At 46.3% G+C, this 21,203-nt stretch overlaps 1 long non-coding RNA gene across 1 annotated transcript; it reads left to right on the top strand.

Annotated features, from left to right (window-relative positions):
* The first annotated feature begins 2,670 nt into the window (after positions 1-2,670).
* LOC113628223 (uncharacterized) lies at positions 2,671-18,000 on the top strand. The gene is made up of 4 exons (XR_003435925.1): positions 2,671-2,927; positions 3,425-3,557; positions 5,562-5,711; positions 13,643-18,000. It is a non-coding gene; the product is annotated as an uncharacterized LOC113628223 (long non-coding RNA).
* Positions 18,001-21,203: the final 3,203 nt, after the last annotated feature.

Here is a 21,203-nt window from a genome sequence, read left to right as displayed (position 1 = left end):
GTGAAGAAAATACGGGCAGGACTTTTATATAAAGGGAGTGGATAACACACATTTATTTTGGCCCTTCCTTGAATTCCCACTGTAAAATATGGAAAAAGATTTTTTGAAAGATGTAAACTCACAAATTTTCTTCTAAAGAGGGTAGGAAGGAAAAGCAGCTACATTTTGGAAGCTAAGCAGAGAAATTTCCATTTCCAGAAATAAGACACATCAGGGTATTCAGATCATCTTCCCCTTTGAAAGTGATAAAATGATGATTCAACTCTAAAGAAGCTTATTTTTAAATTATTGACCAGCTGACAGAATAAGTAATTATCAGGATGGACTATAAGCCTGTAACCAGAGGGGTTAGCCAGGCACCAACAGCTTTTGTCCTGCGGGCACCAGCTAAGCCAAGCAAAGATAAAACTCCATGGACTCTTAAAGTTTGGAGCCATGCAAAAGTGCAGCTTCACAGGAAGCCATGCCCTCAAGGTGCTGGTATCAGAAGGGGCCACACTCTCAGAAGAGGAGCTACGAAATAAACCCCACCCGACACACAGAACCAACTCATGCACCTGGAAGAAAAGGGAATGTCCTAAATCTGATAAGGGGCAGATACAAAACAAAGTGAGACAAAGACAAAACAAAAACCTACAGCAAAATCCTACCTATCCTGAAATGTTGAAATCTGCCCCTTTCAGATCAGAAGCAGGACAGGAAGGATTGCTCTCAACTCGTCACCTCGGCACCACGGAGGTGCCAAAAGTGGAAGGTGTAAGACAAATAAGCATGAGGGTTGGGAAAGAAAGAACAAAACTGTCTCCTTGAAACTGAGCAGGACCCTGTGGGGCTCCTGGGCACAGAAGCCTTTCTGTCCCCCATTTCTTGTTGGTAGGGAACAGACTGCAGCCTCGGTGACCTTCCCTGAGTTCCAAAGGGCAATTCGAACAGTTGCTAATCAAGGGAGGTGCAGCCAAGAAACCACCTGAGGCGAGATTAAAGGGGCCAGAGAAGCTCAAGAGGAAGATCACCTGAGACCAGATTAGAAGATTGCGGCCCTGCACACACCCTAAACTTATGAGCAACCCCGCCCTTGAACTTTTGCTGTAAAACTCCTCATCAGATCTTCCTGGATTGGGACACAGTTTTTTGGGCAAGAGCCTGCTGTGTTCCGCTTTGCCTGGCAAAGCAATAAGGCTGTTCTTTTCTACTTCACCCAAAACTCTGTCTCCGAGATTTGATTCCACACAGCGCACAGAGGCTGAATTTTTGGCATCATTCCAAGAAGGAAAAGAATGAGGATGCTCCGACAGCCACTTTCCAGCCTGGTCCTGCCAGTGGATTCAGGCTGTGACCTTGGGCAGCCTCTCGCTGGACTTCAATTTCTTCACCTGTGAATTAGTATTAACAAAGCCCCAAACTATGTTAGCTGGTTGTAAAACCAAAATGAATAAGAGCAACAAAAAGAGAATTGCAAAGATTTATGCACTATACAAAGATAGGATATTGTACATATTACTTTTATCCCTGGTATAGTTTTGTGTTTAGAGATTCATAGAGTAAGCGAAATAATGTGACAGATTTTGTAGCAATCATTGGTTCACTCTGGGCAATTTTGTCCTTTGTATTCATTGGAAATAAAAGGCCTGCTGGAAAAGCAAATGTTTTCATGGAAGAGTTGATGCAACAGTATTCTCCTAAATTTATTTAATAAAAGGCTGATTCCAAAGAGAATGAGAAAATACATTCTTAAAAATAAGAGTGTGCGGGATGCAAAAGAATGTATTCCTTTGTGTACTTATCTGTGGGAGAGTTGCATCTTCATTATGCAAAAATGAAGAGCCCTCAGGTGTCCTCAAACAAAGGGAGATAACACAGATGTGCCTGAGAAATACTGTAGATAAATGTAAATTCACTGTAGAAAGACAGTATGAGGCAAAACTTTGTTTAGGTGGAAGGACCCTAGCAAAAGAGATTTAAATCAATGAAGCACCAAAGAATCGTATCACACTGAGATCGCCCCCTAAGGCCAACCTGAAGCAAAAGACTTTATAGGAGATTTATATCAAAGAAAAGCTTTTATCAGCTTTTTAGATAGCTTCGATTTAACTTGCAGTAACAATTGGATTCTCCTCCAACCCTGGGATTTTTCTTTTGTTTGAGAGAGAAGGAAGAGGGTAGGAGGGAGGGACTGGTGATGAAAACGTAAATAGAGATGAGATGAGGCTTAAGGAATGTTTTATTTTATAACAATTTTTAAAAATATTATTTGAGTTGTGTCTCATGCCTATTTTAACAATAATTCTTTTAACTGGGAATTTATTACAAGCAAATATTATACTCATAACTATTCTTCAGATATCATATACACATTAAGCTAAGAGCACCCATTAATAATTCAAGTCTTTCATTCCCTTTCATCCTATTGTCTAATACTTAAGATGTTAATGTGAAGAGAAATTGTGCAAATAGCATTCTACTGTTACAGTATTAAAATAATGGAGGGATATGCGCTCTCAACCCTTTTACGAAAGTCATGAGCAGTCAAGTAGGAAATGAGAGCCATGTCAGTCATACTAGAATAATCCCTCCAATTGATTCTGGCCTCTTATCAAGTGTTCACTTTTGCACAGAATGGTCCTTTCTCACATGTACATTTCTTTCTCCCTTCCCTTCTGCAGCCTGTCCCCAGATGCTTGTAAACAGTTGTGCCTGCAAGTAAGCCAAGAAGCCTTCTCAAAAACATCGCACGTGGCGAAGCAACTGGCCCCGCCTCCATCAGCAGATGCCAACAGCGTTTCATTTCCTGTTCGTGAGATCCTTTGGTCATCAGTGAAATCTGTGTGAGATGTAACTACAAACGACAGTGACAAGGAATTATCTGATTTACATGATAAGTCACATGCCAGGAAGTTCTGTTGATCAGCTCCGCTCTGTATTTCTCCGTAAGTTGCAAAATCATTAGTGATATGAAGTGTCACTTACACGTGGAAGAATTACCACAGGAAAAAACTCTGCTCCACTTGAGTAATGTGATGGCCACTTGACCAGTTCAAACCTTGGGGTGTAGCTAGGTGCTTCCCACTCCTTCACTCTTCAAGTAGATTATAGAATCGTTCTCTCATGCCAGAATTGGGGAGCCTTGTGTGGCTGGATGAAAAATCTGATGGGTTTACAAATCAGTTTGCTTATTACTCACTGAGCCCTCTATCCGGATACCCTGTGGCCCACGAGGGCTTTGAATATTTCAATCCACACAGATGGACTGGTGCTCCAGAGCCTGGCAACATTTCGCAATGCATGCCTTGCAAAATCTCTGCTTTTATGCAAATGAAAGACCCTCGGCTTTACCCCTACTATCAACTTAATTAGCCAGATTTCTCTGAAAGCTAGCTTGCTGCCTCCAAGCTAATGAAGGCTCGCCACACTCTTTCTTTCCCAGATTGTGCTTAATAAACAGAAAGTGGAGAAGGTAACGAGGAAAAATCAGAAGCAGCTGCAGTACAAGCAGGAGTGAAGGAGAGCTGATTTTCCCCCAGCCAGCAGGGATGTCCCTGCTCATGTATTCACAGAAGGTGGGTATTTAAAAAGAAATGTGGATTTTGCTTTCACCTAATGAAGCTTTGCTATTTTTAAAGGATCACACTGTGATCGCCATGGTTGCATTAAAAGATAATGGTCGCTGGTGTTCTGTGTGTTATTTTTAGCAGGAAGCCTAACACAAAACCTAAGTTAGGCAGCGTGATCCTCATGCCTCCCGAGGGCCTCATTAAAATGAGATGTTTCCCTCCGGAGGCTAGCTCAGTAAGCAATGTTTAAATTTCTTGATCAGGCTGCACCGAGTTGCCATACAAGAAATGGTTTCGAGAACAAATCCTCTGTCAGGCTGTGGCCCACACCTTAACAGGAAAATCCCAGTTACTTAAAATGTCAGGAAGGAAATGGTCTTTGGATGAAAGATGTTTAGAATTTTCATCGTTCTAATTAGGAAATAAGGTATCTATTCAGCTAGAAAGTAACTGCCCCATCAAATTATACTTTCCTTTGAATAAGCCAATATCAGCTTAATGGCATTTTGCCAAATAATGAAGTCGTGAATATTAATCTTCATTTTGAACCCAGGTTGAGTACTAACTGTTTCAAACAGAAAAAGCTGGGATTCTGAGAATAAGGCCTGTTTTAAACTAGTCAAAATTGTTTTTATAACTGGCAAGTAGGCACACCTGTGATAAAACATTGCTCAGTTCCTCCTTGCTATTTCAATATCCTAAGTAATTTTCATTGCTGAAAGCATTCCCAGAATCTCCTCATGTATAAGTCCCTAAAATGCCAAATAAGTAAAAATTATTCTACGATGAATGCAGTATTCCATTTCCTGCTGTTGAAATGCAGATTATTTTATCCGGCTGTGGTGGTGTGAGGCTTCAGGCCCATCGGCCCTTCTCCATCTCTCATTTTTCCATTCCTGGGTGAGCCTGGGAGCCCCATTCCTTTGTAGATGAAGACGAACCAAGGCCCACCTCAAGATGCCGACCCTAAACCTACAACTGTAAGGACATTTGTGTCATAGATGGCAGCTCAGCTGGAGGCCAGGCTGCCAAGACTTTTTCTCAGGGTTTTCTGTACATCTGAGGTTCTCTGCCAACACGTGGTCTGGTTTGCTAACATGCCGCCCTTTCTTCTGAAGATGACATCTATTTAAAACCACCGACTTTCCCAGCTGGTTCAGTTTTTTTTAAAACTGTCTTCGATGACAAGCAGTCCCACAATAGGTCAGATTATCGATGGAGTGACCCAAATCAACAGGAAGGCTGGAAAAAGCTTCATGAGCTGAGTTTGATCTAGACGTTGAGCTGAGTCTATTAGTCCAGCTTGTGAATTGATAGCTACTTGACCCCCGAGGTCAACATCCTTGTGTTTGAGTCAGAACTGCTTCCAAGCCCTCCAGATGGGTTGGTGGTGATGCCAGGCTATTGCCATAAGAATAATTCAGAACTGCCGTCTGCTTGGGAATAAACGATTTCATAGCAAAAGCGGTGTGCTTACCTTGGGGGTAAGTAACTCCTGGGGATAACCATTTGTACCCTATTCCCAAGCCTTACTTTACAGTTTGAAAAGCACCTTGCAAGCAAGTAAAGATGTAATTATGGGATATAGTGTTAGTGCTTTGTTTAATAAGAACCTCACTTAAAATTTTAAATTGACAGCTATGGTGTTTTTTTAATGATCTACTTTTTTGTTTGTTTATTTTAAAACTAAGTTAAAAATAAAAGGCTAATGAGAAAAAAAAAAAGTGATGTGCTTAAAGATTCCTGAACTGGACGAATCCTAGTCCAAATGAACAGCAGCCCCAGGAAGGCACACAAGAAATAGGCGTTGAATAGAGCAGACCCAGGGCAGCCTGGACGCCACATAGTGACGTGGCCAGGTTCACCAGTGACAGATGACCACAGCGCGTCGATTAGGTCATGCCCAGGGCCATTTTTCACCTCTGCATTTCTCTAGGAAACTTCGATTTCAGGAAGGAATTAGACTGTACATGTATAGTCTAATATCAAAACGTGTCACATTTATTTTAGCTGCTTTGCAGAGCCAGACCACTTTAATCTACTCATTCAACCAACACATCTGCCTACGACACGACAGGCACTGGAAACAAGATGCAGTATACGAATTTGACACATTCGTCATCAGAACATCCCCCAAGGTCCCGGGGCTCCGGACGTAAGGTAAGTGTGGACTGAACTGGATTGCTGACTATGTACTTCCACTCGTGTGCACTATGCCTCAATCACCTGCTGAGTACTGAGGGGAAGAGAGTTCACGTGGGTGGTCCTGTCCCCACTTCACAAGAAGTTTGGGTGGGTCTGAAGCCCAGTGGTCTGGTCAGGACCAGAGACTAAAAGCAGATGTGTATTCCTGAACTCCACCTGTAATTCAGGTTATCTGACTGTCCTGAGAAATAACACACGGCTCACTAATTTAGACCAGAAACATAACACCCCACCTGGCCAAATAGCCTTTCAAGTATATTTTAATTACCATCAGGACACGAAGTCTAGGCCCTGTCTTCAGACAAGGGAAGGAAAATCTTCCATTCCTACCCTCAAGGTCAGACAGGAGACACGCAGGTACAAGTATGATTGAAGAAAATGATTTAACAGAAGTGAAGAGAGAAACACTACGTGACGGAAATATTCTGCACCAGGCAAGCGCAGAAAATCTCCCTTAAAATTCTTAGGATTTCATTCATTCTTACTCTGTGCCCCACTCCACCACCTCATGTATGAATACAGAGTGGCTAAATCTCTATTTCATATACATCACTGTTAGCTCTTTGGTATTCACAGAATGGGTACAATTCTAAAATTGTACATTATTTATATTTACCAACTTCCTTCCATGGTCCCCAGGCCTGTCGTCTGGGCATTTCGGGTGCTATTGATGCTCTGTCCAAGTCTGCCCTCCCAGAACCCACAGACAGGGGCTTAAACAACAGACACGTACTTCTCATGGTTCTGGAGGCCAGGAGTCCAAGATCAAGGTGCCGGCATGTGGGTCCTGGTGATGGCTCTCTTCTGGTGCAGAGAAGTGTCTTCTCACCTGGAGGAAGGGGCAGGGGGCTCTCTGGGGTCTCTTTATAAGGGCACTGATCCCATCGTGGGGGTCCACCCTCATGACCTCATCACCTCCTTGACACCATCACCTTGGGGGTTAGGTTTCCACATATGAATCTGGGGGACCCAGACACTCAGTCCGTAGTAGGCGGCTTTGCAGTGTACTCTTTGCTGCAGCCCTGACGGCCCACAGCTCCTCATTCAGTGTCTGGGGTGAACGTTGTTTGCCATGGGTGTTCTCAGCTACAGGCCCTTAAAGCACAAAATGGCTTTGGGCCCTTCGGGGACACACGGGGCTTCCAGCCACAGACCACTGTCCACCAGCAGATTCAGTGGAGCCGGGAGGCCAGCACCACTTGCCACAGCCCTGTCCCCCAGAATCACAGTTCGTCTGCCTGAGAAGAATGAGCAGAAATGGGAACCCCACTAATAAGGGAGAGGTTTCTCCAGATCCCGTGTGTCAGTCGTCCTGCGGCCTGTGCTGAGGCTTGCCAAGGACGCTGACTTAGAAGTAGGTAAAGTAAGTTAGGGCACACATTGATTCCTGCTAAGTCGCGTCAGGAGCGGAAGCAGAGTGACCGATGGCCCCTGCACGGCCGCTTGGAACCTGATTTCCATTCCTGTGGTTTCACCTGCTCACATTCAGAATCCAGGGGATGCTACTTAACACAGAGAATAAGAAAGGACCCCACGAGCAGGACAGACTTCTGATTAAAGACGGCTTTTCAGGAGGTTCTCTGGGGGCTTTGTGCCTAGCGTGTGTCTCCGTGTTTTCACTTCTCGAAGGACCACAGAAAACGAGCCCCAGGGAAACCCACCCAGTGTCCACATCCTGTCCCGGATTGACAAGTCCCACCTTCTGCACCCCTGATTCAAGTCTATGAATTCAAGACCACAAGACGTAGGTGCTTTCTGGTCCAGGTCCTGCTCTGGAAGAAAAGTCAGTTTGCAGATATATGTGCAGAATGCCAAGGCTGTTTCCGTGGGTACACTGACCAGTGTCAGCCTGTCAGAGGGACCGTCTGTCCACCTCATCTGAGCAGCTCTGTCTCCCCGCCCCGCTCCCCTAAACCACCGGTCTAACCCCGCTGCCCACAGCGGGCGTATTCATCAGCGGGCTCACCTTCAGTGAGCACGTCACCGCCACCCCCTGGGTGTGACCCACAGAGACAGCCGTATTTGTCCACTGCATCTCCAACAACTACAGCGGTTCTTGGCGTGTAGTAGGAATCCAGTAACTACTGTTGAATGAATGTGTGAATATTTACACTGACTGATTACAGTGGGAGAGAACAAACAAACAAAAGGAGGAAATGAAATTTTCACTTTGAATTCTTGAAATTTGATTTTTAAAATCTATAGCAAGTATTATGTTACAATTTTTAAAGCTTTGAAAATGACAAATCCTAGATGTAAATAACCCTTAATCCAAAAGTTGACTCTTTCTGGAAAGGTTCTTGGGCTAAAGAAGGGGAGAAGGGACAGTTTGAGGAGCTCTCAGCTGCACCCCCAATCTCTTCCTCACCTCAGAAACACAGCAACACACACGGAGTCCTGAAGCCCATCTCAAAATTTCTCTTCCCTCCAATGCAAGAAGGAGAGACACTTACACAGGAGGGATTCGGGTCTGTGCTTCCAGATGTGTCCACGAAGACCACTCAGCCTTTGAAACTCCCACCCTGGGAGCCACTGACCCTGGGCCCCTGAGGCTTTCGGGACATTGCTGGGCGTGTGACCACAAGTGGGTGCTAACGGCCCTGTGACCGTGAAGTTACCAGGAAGCTGCTGGCAGGTGAAGGAGCCTTGCTTCCTGGGGTGAAGACCAGGTGCCAGTGTCATTAATGTGGGTCAGTTTTCCTTTACGCTCCATCTGGAAAGCTGTGCCTCGTTGAGGACAACTAGGTTTTCTGGGTCGGTTGTGTTGGGAAAAGCTTTGTAGGGGAGGAAGAGTTGAAAGATCAACAAAGGAAAGGTTCTGAGAAATGTGAGGACTCTATGTTTTGTTATTTTTCTGTGACCCCCAAACAGCACTGGGTGCAGGGGCCTTGGCAAGGCCCAGAGTGTGGGTTCATGAAGCCCAGCAGCCAGAGGAAGCAGTTAAAGCCGTGGGTCAGAGGAGGTGACACCAGCAGCCCCACGGGTCACAGGTCGTCTCTGGGTTCTACGTAGCAGCCACACACTGCAAAATAGGAAGAACAACAAGATGAACGAGTGGCAGAGGGGACCCAAAAATCACACTCTCCTCCCCAAAAGGCAGCAAGATAAATGGCTACTGGGACCTAATAGTCTGCGTGGTTTGTAGGGATCAAACTGGGAAACAAACACACAGAAACAAAAGCTTGGGCAAGTTGGGAGTTAGGGGTTCAGTTAATGGGTGGTATTTACCAGAAGCACGGCCACAGTGCACTCAGCGGCCTGATTTCACTGGAACTGATGCATGAAAACTGACCCTGCTGTAAGCTTCTCCTGCCCTGTCAGCCAGTTGCCCTCTCTCTGTGTCCCAGGTCACCCAGCCCTCCAGAACTTACAGACACAAGTGTCTGCCCTCCTAAGGCCAGGGGTGTCCTCAGGGCTGCTGACATAAGCCCTGGTGGTTTTTAGGGAAGCTCTTTTCTTTTCCAGAGTAGACTATGGAAGTATCCAGAACAATAGAAGGTCAGGGGCAACACATGTGAGCATACTCCATCACTTGGTCAGTTAACCAGGGGGAGTGGTCTGCTGTGTAACTACCACAGATCACTGCAGACTGGGATCACACTGTAGATCTTAAACCCACACAAGAATCAGGTGAGAGGACTGGGGTGAGACAGTAGTTCAGGACTTATTTTTTTTTATTTTTATTTTTTTGCAGTACGCGGGCCTCTCACTGTTGTGGCCTCTCCTGTTGCGGAGCACAGGCTCTGGACATGCAGGCTCAGCGGCTCCGCGGCATGCGGGATCCTCCCGGACAGGGACACAAACCCACGTCCCCTGCATCGGCAGGCAGACTCTCAACCACTGCGCCACCAGGGAAGCCCCAGGACTTCTTTACATCAGCATCTTGCCGGTAACTCAGCAAGTTACCTAAACTAAGCTGACTTTCCTTCTGGGGTTAAGATGAGTCTTAGATACACTTATGGGTGTGAAGCATGTACCGTAGCACCAGGCTCGTGTACGTGCACTAGAGATGTGAATTACTAGTTAGGCAGGAGATACAGGAGGTCTTCAGAGTGAGGGAAAAGGGCTTGTCCAGGACTACTGGACCCACACCCCACTCCGTCCCCTGTGCTGCTGGCACCAGGACCACACATGAGCAAGTGGTAAGAAACCCACGGCTTCCCATGCTGTTCAGTCACTGCTGCTGCTGGGGCCCTCATCTAGTTGTGGGTTTGAGGACAGACTGGAGCTGCACAGAGGGGCCCCTAAGCCGTCTCGTCCTCCCCAGCCTGAGCCCAGCCTGGGAGCGAGACGGGTCGCAGGCGTCAATCACCACCGGGCACCACGGGTCAGACTCCTCACTCACTCTGGTTCACATGTCTCTCCTTTCTTCTCTGCATCCTCCTCATAATGTCCTAGGGAGCCTCCAGGGCTTTTCTTGTGGGCTCTGATTTCTCACAAGATTGATGGAGTGGGGTATTCCAGATAGTGATAACCTTGGTTAAATAAGTGTTACTGAATTATTTCCTTCTACTTTCAAAGTTCTTTGTAAAATGTGAGCTCATTTCTCCATTCTGTCACCATAAATAGAAGGCAGTGAGCCTAATCAAACATTCCTTTAATGTTTGCAGACCATTCAATATCTTGGGCCATCATTTCTAATATAAAATCTCATCAACGTTTAAATTAAATATAGAGCAGGAGTTTATTCTAGGAAGAACCAACCCGGGGATACACGCTTGACGTGGTTTCTGAGATCAGCCCAAAACATGACCTATTTTTCTTGAGATTTTGTTCTTGCTTCTAACTGTGGAAGGTGACAAACAAGTGAGCATGTGGCCTGATGGATGATTCTGACCAGTTGAATCTGGTTCATTCGAACACATGTTTGTTACATCTCAGCCCTTAAACATGTAAGAGTCAGCCCCTCGCTGAAGGTCTGTCACTCAGAGCAGGACAACTTTTTATGTGGCTTTGTATCCAGCTCATGCCAAAGGAACGATATGCCAGACAGACAGCTTTTCTCTTCAGATAATTACAAGGAATCTTTAAATAACCCTCACTGCAGAGCCTTGATCGACATCTTCTCTATTTGCAAACTTTCATTTGAACAGTCAAAACTGCCACCTAAGCAGGGCTGCAGGTATGTGCCCACAGCTGTGCACATCTGATATGGACTAAGCATGGTTTATCACCGTGGGCTGTAAGTCAGCATCTAAGACATGACATTTGGAGCAGACATTGCGTGATGGTTGTGATAAGGCTCTGGAACCTTCCCTCCCTCTCTGAGCGCAGAAATGTTTGTGTAAAATCAGATCAAATAAAAGGTCTCTCTCCCTGGTCCCTCGGCCAAATCATCTTTCACTTAGTGCAGTTAAACAAATATTGGCCTAGCTCTGTAAGATTTGACCCTTCCAGTGTGCTCTGTGAGTTTATCCTTTGTTTAAAAAAAAAAAGAGCATTTTGAACTCATGGTTTTGCCTCTCTGAGGAGTTTATTCTCTGCCAATCTTCATGAGTGACTCATGTCCTGTTATTTAGGTTTGGATGGAAAACAAGACAGAGAAATAGGTTGCTGTCCCAGGTTGCCATGATGCCTGAAAAGCACCCACATATCGAGACACCTGGAACACAGAGAACCCACCAGAATCTCTCTAGTTTGAGATTGAATCAAAGTCCCCAAAGGGAATCTCATCAGCGCTCTGCTCCAGGACACATGATCTGGGGTCAGTCTTGGTTCCCAGGCCAGCCCTGCTGCTTGTCCAGGGGCCTCAGCTGGGATGCACATTCTCAAGGCTCAGCTGCCTGCTTGGGAAAATAAGAATGGTGACTATCTCCTCATAAGATGGTTGCCACAGTACCGGGAAGGCCAGGAACAGTGCCAGGTGACCCTTGAACAACACGGACCCCATACTGTGCTCACCCACCGAGCAGTAGAAATCCACCTGTCACTTTACAGTTGGGCCTCTGTATCCTCGTTTCCATGTCCATGGATTCAACCAACCTTGGATCGTGTAGTCCTAGTATTTATTTATTGAAAAAAATCCGCGTGTAAGTGGACCCCACAGTTCAAACTCATATTGTTCAAGGGTCAACTGTGTTAGATTCTGCTTTGTTTATTTAGAGTCAAGCAAATTGAGACCCAGAAAGGTTGTGCTTGACCCCAGTGGCACACATAGTTCATTCCAGTCCCAGGTTCTTTGCATGGACTGACCAACATCTGGGATGTGAAGGGAATGTGGATGTGACACCAGGATATACCACTTTGGCACATGGATCATTTTGAGCTGAAGGCAATTGACTGAGAGTCAACAGCTGCTGAAAGCAGCTTTCCAGGAGCTTCCCTCATCTGACAGGGCAGAAACTTCTGAAAATGAGACCGCCATAAATTCCCTCTCTAGGTGGGGGGAGGTTTGGGCCACGAAGAAGACAGAAAGTTGGCATTGAAATGAGTCTTCACAAACAAACCTTACTAAAATAATTCTTATCTTCCACTGGTTTCCCCCTGTATTTACCTTCCCACAATTTACTCCCCCTAGAGGCCCACCCCGCTTCCTTTGGCTAGTCATTACTCCACAATTTATTGCCCTTTGTTAAAATAGTATATAAGCCTCTGAGCCTAACCACTTATTTGCGTTTTCACTTCTTTTCTGTGAAGTCCTCCGTGCATGTAAAAAGTATTAACACCAATAAAAATCTGCATGCATTTTCTCCTGTTACTTTGTCTTCTGTCAGTTTAATTAACAAGGCCCCAGGAAAAAACCTAAGAGGGTAGTGGGAGAGTTCCCTCCCTCCCACAGTGAAACTCAGAGACTCTAGGGTGAGCAGAGCAGGGCAGACCTGACTCCCTCTTCCCACAACCGTCTCCGATCCAGGCGGATCTCTGCTGACACCATGCGTTCTTCTAGCCACAGGGCCTCTGCACTTGTGAGCAACCTCTGCCGCTTGACTGCATCTCCAAATCCAACCCCTTCCATGGCATCCTGTGGACCAGAGTTTAGTAGGAGAAACAAGAGGCCTTCAGCAGCCTAGCCAGGGGTTTCTGTCCAAAGCCAGGGCTTTCTACTCCATTCCCTTCCCCAAGGCCATGGCTGTGCTATTCCCAAGACTGGAATGCCTGGAACGCCTCTCTGTTGCACCCATCCCCTCCCTCCAGGAGTCGGTTTAAATGCCATCTCTTCCTCATACACACCCAGTCAGGATCAGAACCCCTGTCACACACCCGGGGCTCCCTGTGCTTTTCCTTCAATATAGTTACCATATACACTCGAGTGTTTTCACTTATCAAAAAAAAAAAATCTTTTTGAGAGATACTGCAGATGCAAGAAGGGCTTTCTGACCTTCCCCTGAAGCAGGTCATGAGACCCTCACGTAAGAGGAGTCCTCCCTCTACCCCGAGGAAGGGAGCCTCCTTGTCTCCAGGATGGAGGGTTGCGGAGAGGAAGCTGAATGAACAGGACTTGCCAAGTCCCACCAGTTCACCTGAGCTCAGATTCTTTATCCTATCACATCCTTCTTCATTAAGCCCAGTATAAAAAGTCTCAGGTTAAACCATTTCTTTGAGTCTTCATTTCCTTTTGGAGGCTCCCGTGTCACATAAAACTTACATTAAATAAATGTTATGTTTTTCTCCTGTCAGTCTGTCTTTCGTCAGTCCAATTTACAGGGTTCCAGCCAGAGAACCCAGGAGACGAGTAGGAAAAACCGTTTTTTCCTCCCCTACAATATCAAGTGAAAAGATAATCCATGCAGTGTTGTGTGAACCAGATTATATTAAATATGCAACATAGACGAATGACCACAATCTGGAAGAGAAAAGCCCCAATGTCATAGAACAGAGGCCTCTTGTGGGTTGCAGGCGGTGGGTGAGTTTTGCTTCCTTCTTCATGACTTGTGTGTGTTTTCTAGATGTTCCCAACGACCGTGAGAGAGACACCTGCATCGGTGGCCTGGGTCAGCCCATCTCAGGCTGCGGCCTCACCGTCCACGTGACCTGCTGGAGGCCCCCAGATCTCTGGGCTGCCATAATGAAATGACCTGCACGAGCGCCGAGCACACACTGGGAGCTCGGCTCTGATGGAACCAAAAGCAGAGAGGAGGCCTGGGATCACCAGGGTAAGGTGTGTGCAGGAGGCGGGCCCATTCTCTGCAAGCAGCTCTGCCTGCAGGCACTGAAGCCAGCAGTTTATCTGAAATGCGAAGGAGATGACAAAGTGCCCCACCCCCCTGAGAAAGTCCTGCCTTGGTGCCACCTGTTAACTGATTTCCAGTGAGACAGGACTGCAGTCCGGGGTGGTCGGTCTTCCAGGGCCTGCTTGGTTGGCATAAGGCTTACTCTGTTGTCTGTAGAACCAGCTCTGCAGTCACAGTGAACGTGGCAAACGGGAGCATAGGTGAAGCGTTGAGGATGGTGAGCCAGCGATTGGTTTCTCTTCTCTCCGTCCCCTGGGATGATACAGAGCAGAGAAGCCAAGGCCAAGGCCTCCACGGATGTGGGTCGGCGAGGGGAGGGAGCCTGGGCTCCTCCTCCCACCTGCTCAATCGCGAGCATCATGCAGGCAGCTGGGGAAGGAGCTGTGTGCTAGGGAAGGAGCAGGTGCAATCTTTCCTGGCTGGGAACACAGCCGTTGTGCACGCTCTCAATAAAGTAGGACTCCCAGAATGTCCCCACGATCCCAGGGCACCTCATGCGACGATGGAGAGCAAATCCACACTATGTCAGTTTTCTAGATGACCTCCGTGGTGAAAAGTTTAGGGTGCATCTCCTTTAACTACTGAATCGGGGCAGAGAGCTCTCAGAAATTACGCTGAAAGCAGAACTTGAGAATCCAGGCAGAGCAGAAGGAAGGAGGCTTTACTCTGACTGATGTCCAGAGCCTGGCGCCCTCCACCCAGCTCCTGTTTCTTCTCCCTACGGCCGCTGCTGTGTGAGGTAGATGCTCGCAGCCGCAGCCAACCGTGCTGGTTTCTTTTCGGTTCCTTCCCTAGAGCCGCTCTAGTAGGAGAAGAGCACCCCGTCTGTGAGCCCTGCCCACCTGCGCACACGTCTCCCTGGCAGCCCCGAGTCCTGTGCAGTTGCTGGTTATTTTAATTGAATGATAAAGGATGTGGGTGTGAATTAATTCTACAAGCAGGTAGGGCTAAGGGATGGATTATATGGAGAAGAGAGTCTTTTTAGTGCAAATTCTAGTCCACTCAGGATGCATAACTCGTAGCAGGACCAGTAACCTCAGCAGGGCCGCTTCCTCCTGGAACCTGTGGTCTATCAGGGACTCCCCTTGACGTCCACAGTAGGATGGAGACCGTGGACCAGGGAACGAGCTCAGACCCAAAGCCGCGCGCTCGCTGGTTCTTATCCATGAAATAAGCTGCTGCCTCACTTACCTCCAAAACATCCTTTGAACTCTAAGAGGAGAGATTTTACTTGTTCTCTCTGGGACTGCTGAGAGCACAATGCGAGGATAGGAAAAGTGCACTGGAACAGAAGGGGCAAACCCTCAAGCCCGGAGGTGGGAGATGGGTCTGCTTCACTTACTGGCCCAGGATCTTGGCCCCGTCCTTCCTCTGGGTACGCTGGGCTAGACGGGGAGTGAGAGGGCTGTGCGTGCAGAGGCCACGGATGTTCCTGGAACGGCCTGCACGTGAGGGAGGGATCCATGCGGTGAACCAGGATGGCTGGGCCAGGGAGGCGCCTCCCACCCGAAGGCCGCTTTACAGATGGGCGAGAAAGTGGAGTCGTGAACTTATTGTTAATGTTGTTCTGGCAAACGCTGTGCTGCAGACGCTCCCACCCTCCCACTGCTCCTGCCAGAACGTATAGTTTGAAAGGACACTTTCAGACCCCTCCTTCCACAGAATTCACCTCTGGAGACTGAGCCCCATCCCGAGAAGGCATGTTCCAGTTAGCAACAGGGAAGCACGCTCACCTGTGTTTCATTCATATGGAAAATGCGGTGAAACAGAAATTAAAGTTTTCTCTCACATCTTCTGTCTCCTGACACCGGTAGACAAGGAGTAACCATAGTAACAGATGCCTGGAGAATGGAGCAGTGGGAGGGGGGTGAGGAAGACCCGGAAAGTGACCGCCCCCCGGCCCTGGGGCCCCGTGTCCTCAGGGAAGTCTCACCTCCCTTCTCTCACCTGGATTTTGGTGGAAGATGTTTTCCTCTTTCTCCCAAAATTACCAGGAAGAGAAATAGACAGAAAAACCACCTTACAAATATAGACTATACTGAATACAGAGAGAAAATGCAGAAGTGAAGCTATTCCTTACACACACACAAATTCCCTCAGACTGAGAGAATCACCTCAGTTTTAAAGATAGAGTGGAAGTTTGCTTAAAAAAACCCAGCATTGATTGCAAGTGTTTCCAATGACATCAAATAAAAATCAGACCATTGGGGTCATTTCAGAAATAGACCTCTCGCCGTGGTGCTGAGGACAATGTCAGGTCGCTGAGAGCACCTCGGCCCGAGCCATCCTGCCTCTCCCGGGCCAGGAGGAGAGGCTCTCCCTGGGGAGAGGCCTTGAGAAACCATCCTTCCTAAGGGCCCCCCTGTTATAAACAGGATTTTTTTTTTTAATTACAAAATGTCGGGAAGTACAATCTACCAAGGAGGCAAGACGTTCCAGGTGGCAGGGAATGGATTTGCTCCTCAGAACGATGTGCCGGAAAGGACATGAGGTGGGAGGCAGGACTGGCCTCGGGGATGGTTTTCTGGGGCGCAGGACCAGGTTTCCCGCCACCCCCGAGGCCCTGCCCAGAACTCGGTTGAACTCGAGAAAGTGGAAAACACAGCGTCCCCAGCGAGGCTGCCAGCAGAAGCCAGCGCGCCCTGCGCTGCTTTCCTGAACGTTTGCCCAGGCTGCACTTCCAAGGGCATTTTGGCCACAAGAACTGCGCTCAGCTTTGGCCTGTTCACCTCGAGTGGACAGAGGAAGCGTCTCAGCCCCAGATTCTGAGGCCACAGGAGCTGCCAAGAAGGAGGGAGCGTCTGTTCCTGCCTGCAAGATCAGGCCTTCTGAGTAAATATTTGTGTCCTTTGGTTAATTGCATAAAGTATCTTATCTTTATCATGGAGCGGGAGGCATGCATGTTTGTTGACTCCTGCTGTCAATCCATAGGCAACAGGAAATGTTGCAAAATCATTTTAAAAACTCAGTGAGAATAGAATAGAGTGAAACTTTCTCCTAAGGAATAAATTGCTAAATAACTTTTGACCCCTTTAAAAAATAATAGAAGATAATAAAAGAGGCAAAAGGGATTGTTCTGTGTAACCAGCAGTGAGTAGGCAGGCAATTTGATGATAAAAGTACATGCTTGGAACAATAAAGGATACTGTTCTTTTAGCATTTTTTTAAAAAATTTTCTGGATGTGAACAGCTAAGAGTTGACCATTGCTTCTCCATTCCAAATCACATCCCTTAATATGGGAAGAGGATTTCAGACCTTCATTATCTACACGTAGCCTACTGAAAATTAAAGTTTTGGGTTTTTGTTTCTGAAAAACAGAAGTACTCATTTTATCTGACTTGATGAAAAGTGGCATGATTGAGCTCAGAGACCTTGATTACAATCCTAGCTGTGCAACCGTCAGCATTTACCTGCCAGCTTTCTTTCACGTTCTGCTTCCTCACTGTAAATGAAGAGGTAAAGGAACCAAATTCTCTGTAGCACAAAAAAGTGATGAGCCGGGTGCATGGGTAGATTAATAAATAAGAAAACAGTAGATTAGATTAAAATGGTAGGTAGAATGATGATAGATTCAATAGATAGTTGATAGGGATAGATCATGGACCCATGGATAATAGCTGATAGATTAGATATAGAGAGAGATGATAAATAGATGATAGATAATAGGTGACAGACAGATGATAGACACAATGTAACAGACAACAGATGACAGAGATAGATACATAATAGACACATAGATGAGAGATGATAGAGAAAACAGAGAGATCATCAATCAACAGATAATAGATGATTAGGTAGATAGATGATAGATAGATAGACAGGTGTGTTACTTGAGCAACAACATTCATTCCTGCTCCATGGCGTGACCATAGGTATTCATAAGGAAAGATGTCAGCAACAATTCAAATAAGAAGTTTTAAGTCCTCAGTACTAATCACAGATGTTAAAGCTGTTATCCCCAAACAGACCAATAGTTCTCTTTAAAATAACTTTTTATTTTATTTTATTTTTTATTGAAGTGTAGTTGATTTACAATGTTGTGTTAGTTTCAGGTGTACAGCAAAGTGGTTCAGTTATACAAATACATATATATTCTTTTTCGTATTCTTTTCCATTATAGGTTATTACAAGATATTGAATATAGTTCCCTGTGCTATACAGTAAATCCTTGTTGTTTACCTATTTTATATATAGTAGTGTGTATATGTTAATCCCAAACTCCTGCTTTATCCCTCCCCCACCCCCTTTCCCCTTTGGCAACCATAAGTTTGTTTTCTGTCTGTGAGTCTGTTTCTGTTTTGTAAATAAGTTCATTTGTATCATCTTTTTAGAGTCCTTGTCACTTATTTATATAAATGACTGACTTTACTTAGTATGATCATTTCTAGGTCCATCCATGTTGCTGCAAATGGCATTATTTCATTCTTATTTTAGGGCTGAGTAGTATTCCATTGTGTGTATATGTTTGTGTGTGCGTGTGTGTGTATATATATATATACCACATCTTCTTTATTCATATGTTGATAGACACTTAGGTTGCTTCCACATCTTGGCTATTGTAAACAGTGCTGCTATGAACACTGGGGCGCATGTATCTTTTCAAATTATGGTTTTCTCCAGATATATGCCCAGGAGTGGGATTGTTAGATCATATGGCAACTCTATTTTTAGTTTTTTAAGGAACCTCCACAGTGGTTACTGTTCTCCATGGTGGCTGTATCAATTTACATTCCCACCAACAGTGCAAGAGGGTTCCCTTTTCTCCACACCCTTTCCAGCATTTGTTATTTGTAGACTTTCTAATGATGGCCATTCTACTAGTGTAACATAACTTTCTTAAAAAAAGAAAACACTACAGATATTTTTAACCAAGTTGTCATTGATGGCTGAAGATTTTTTTGTCAGAAAGATCACTGCACGTGAAGGCATCTCACATCACGCTCACTGTTTTAGATATGCTATTTTTAATGAAGGGCTTATGAACATTCTTACGGACTGGGAATTTTTCCTTCTGTCATGTGTACCTTCTGGTTGAGTCTCTCCTGATCCACCAGCTGAAATTCCCACATGGGGCGTGACTGTGCTCAGCCTGAGAAGGTGGAGGATACCTTCATCAGAAATGTAACAGAAAGGTCTTTCTGAGAGAGAAGTTAAAGACCGAATCCCAACAATAATATTTGCAAATTTGAAGTGTCTCAATTTGTTTAGCATAAATAGAATTGAAGTGAACACTGAGAACGGACAAAGAAAAGTGTGCATTTTCTATCAAGATAATGTTGTGACTTTGTAAACGACTGTAGTGTGACAGTGCAGACTACCTAACCTGTGAGGAGCTGTCCCTTAGCTGTAGATACCAAGGTGTCCAACACAGGAGAAAGGGGGCAGTGGGGCAGCTGTGGAGTCCTTCTTTTTTTTTTTTTTTTTTTTTTTTTTTTTTGCGGTACACGGGCCTCTCACTGTTGCGGCCTCTCCCATTGCGGAGCACAGGCTCCGGAAGCGCAGGCTCAGCGGCCATGGCTCACGGGCCCAGTAGCTCCACGGCATGTGGGATCTTCCTGGACCGGGGCACGAACCTGCGTCCCCTGCATCGGCAGGCGGAGTCTCTACCACTGCGCCACCAGGGAAGCCCTGTGGAGTCCTTCTTTACATTTCCTTCAATGACAATTGGAATTCTAAGTTTTTACTTTCTATCTTGCATATTTTTTCTTTCGAGTATGTGGCACAGAGATATATAAAAAGGTAAAAATATGGGTTGACAAAGAATTTTTCAATTTTTAGAAGAAATACAAGATTTAAATTCTGGTTGTGCATTAAGATCAACTTAGTCTGTACACTCAGGAGACCTCATATTTAGGGATCTGATTTGATAGATTTTGTAGGCTTTTGTAAATATCTATGAAAAATATAACTTCAGCGTTTATGAAAATTTAAAGTTGAACAAAGCAAGAATTAAACCATGCTGTTAAAGATGTCATCAAATTCCCAAGTATGAGTAAGAAAAACCAAAACAGTGGGCAAACCAGGGAGTACTGGAGGCAACTTGTGTGAGGTGGGGAACGCACAGGACCTGAGCGCCTTCGGGTCACATGGGCTCCTGACGCGTTGTCCACATTCGTGTTGCCGTGTAAACAGATGCACGGGCTTCAGGAAGTGGGATTTGATTGGCAGATGATGGTGACCACTGGACTAAGAGACAGAATTACATAAAAATCTTCAAAAGAAGGGGGAAAAGGTTTGCATCCCGAGCTTTAGAAACCATTGCAGTTGGTGGCATCTTCTCGCAGTTGGTTGTGTTTCCAGCAGGAATAGACAGACCCATCCTGGCCCTGCCAGCCACTCCTGCGTCAGGTTTAGCAGGACTGGGAAACAGCCTGTTGCTTCCAAACCTTCCAAACGGTGGAACCATCCCCAGTGAGGAGTCTCCATGCCCGTTGTGGTTTGAGGGTTGGAATCAAGAGCAGAGGAAGCCTTGGGGCTGCCTGAGTGGTGTGGGGGCCTAGGCAGCCCCAAGATGGTCTGGAGGGAGGAGAGAGAAGGTCCAGGACATGGTCCACGATGAGACGACGAAGCGGACATTAGCACAAGGTGGTGGGAGCTTTAGGAGCCTAGAAGAATGGGGCTGCAGGTAGTTTGGGTGGAGAAATACGGTAAATGATGCTTCTTTCTTTCCTCTGCACGCTCCCCATAGTGACACGCACAGTCACAAGCACCAGAACCAGTGGAGCTTGGTGGAAAGAGCCATCGCCTTGCTGGTCCACCCTCCAGCTGCTCGGCTGTGCTGGGGGCCTTGCTGCCTGACTGTGCGTCGTCCACGCCACTGGGGAATACTGGGGGTCCTGTCGGAGTGGACTTACCTCCGTCTCTGCTTTTGCCAAAGGCGCGAAACCTCTGGGCATCGGTTTCCTGGTGAATAAAAGGAGGACATGCACCTGACCTTCTCGTAGGATCAGATGAGGACAGAACACTCAGTTCGTGTTGCTCCTGCGTGAAAAACTGACAGTACAAAGCTTTACGACGCTGTCTCCTGGGCAGAGACATTTTCAGAGTCTGGTTGACACTGTCCTCATTATGTCTGTTGCCCTAGCAACAGCTGTGTGAGGTTTCGGCCCTTACCCGGTGTTGAGCAGAAAATTAGGACCTGAAGCCTCGCTGACGAGCTCGTCACCTTGGTAGCACACCAGGCTCCCAGCAAAGGTGATAAAGTGACTGTGAAGCATCCAGCTCGCAGAGCATAGTCTGACCTTTGCCTCAATTTGAGAACCAAGTACTCCTTTT

The sequence above is a fragment of the Aethalodelphis obliquidens genome, unplaced genomic scaffold, assembly GCF_003676395.1.
Source record: "Aethalodelphis obliquidens isolate GAN/ISIS:26980383/991018 unplaced genomic scaffold, ASM367639v1 scaffold23, whole genome shotgun sequence".
NCBI classification, from domain to species: Eukaryota; Metazoa; Chordata; class Mammalia; order Artiodactyla; family Delphinidae; genus Aethalodelphis; species Aethalodelphis obliquidens.
Note: the sequence above shows the minus strand (reverse complement) of the source record. Positions and strands in the feature narration are given on the sequence as shown.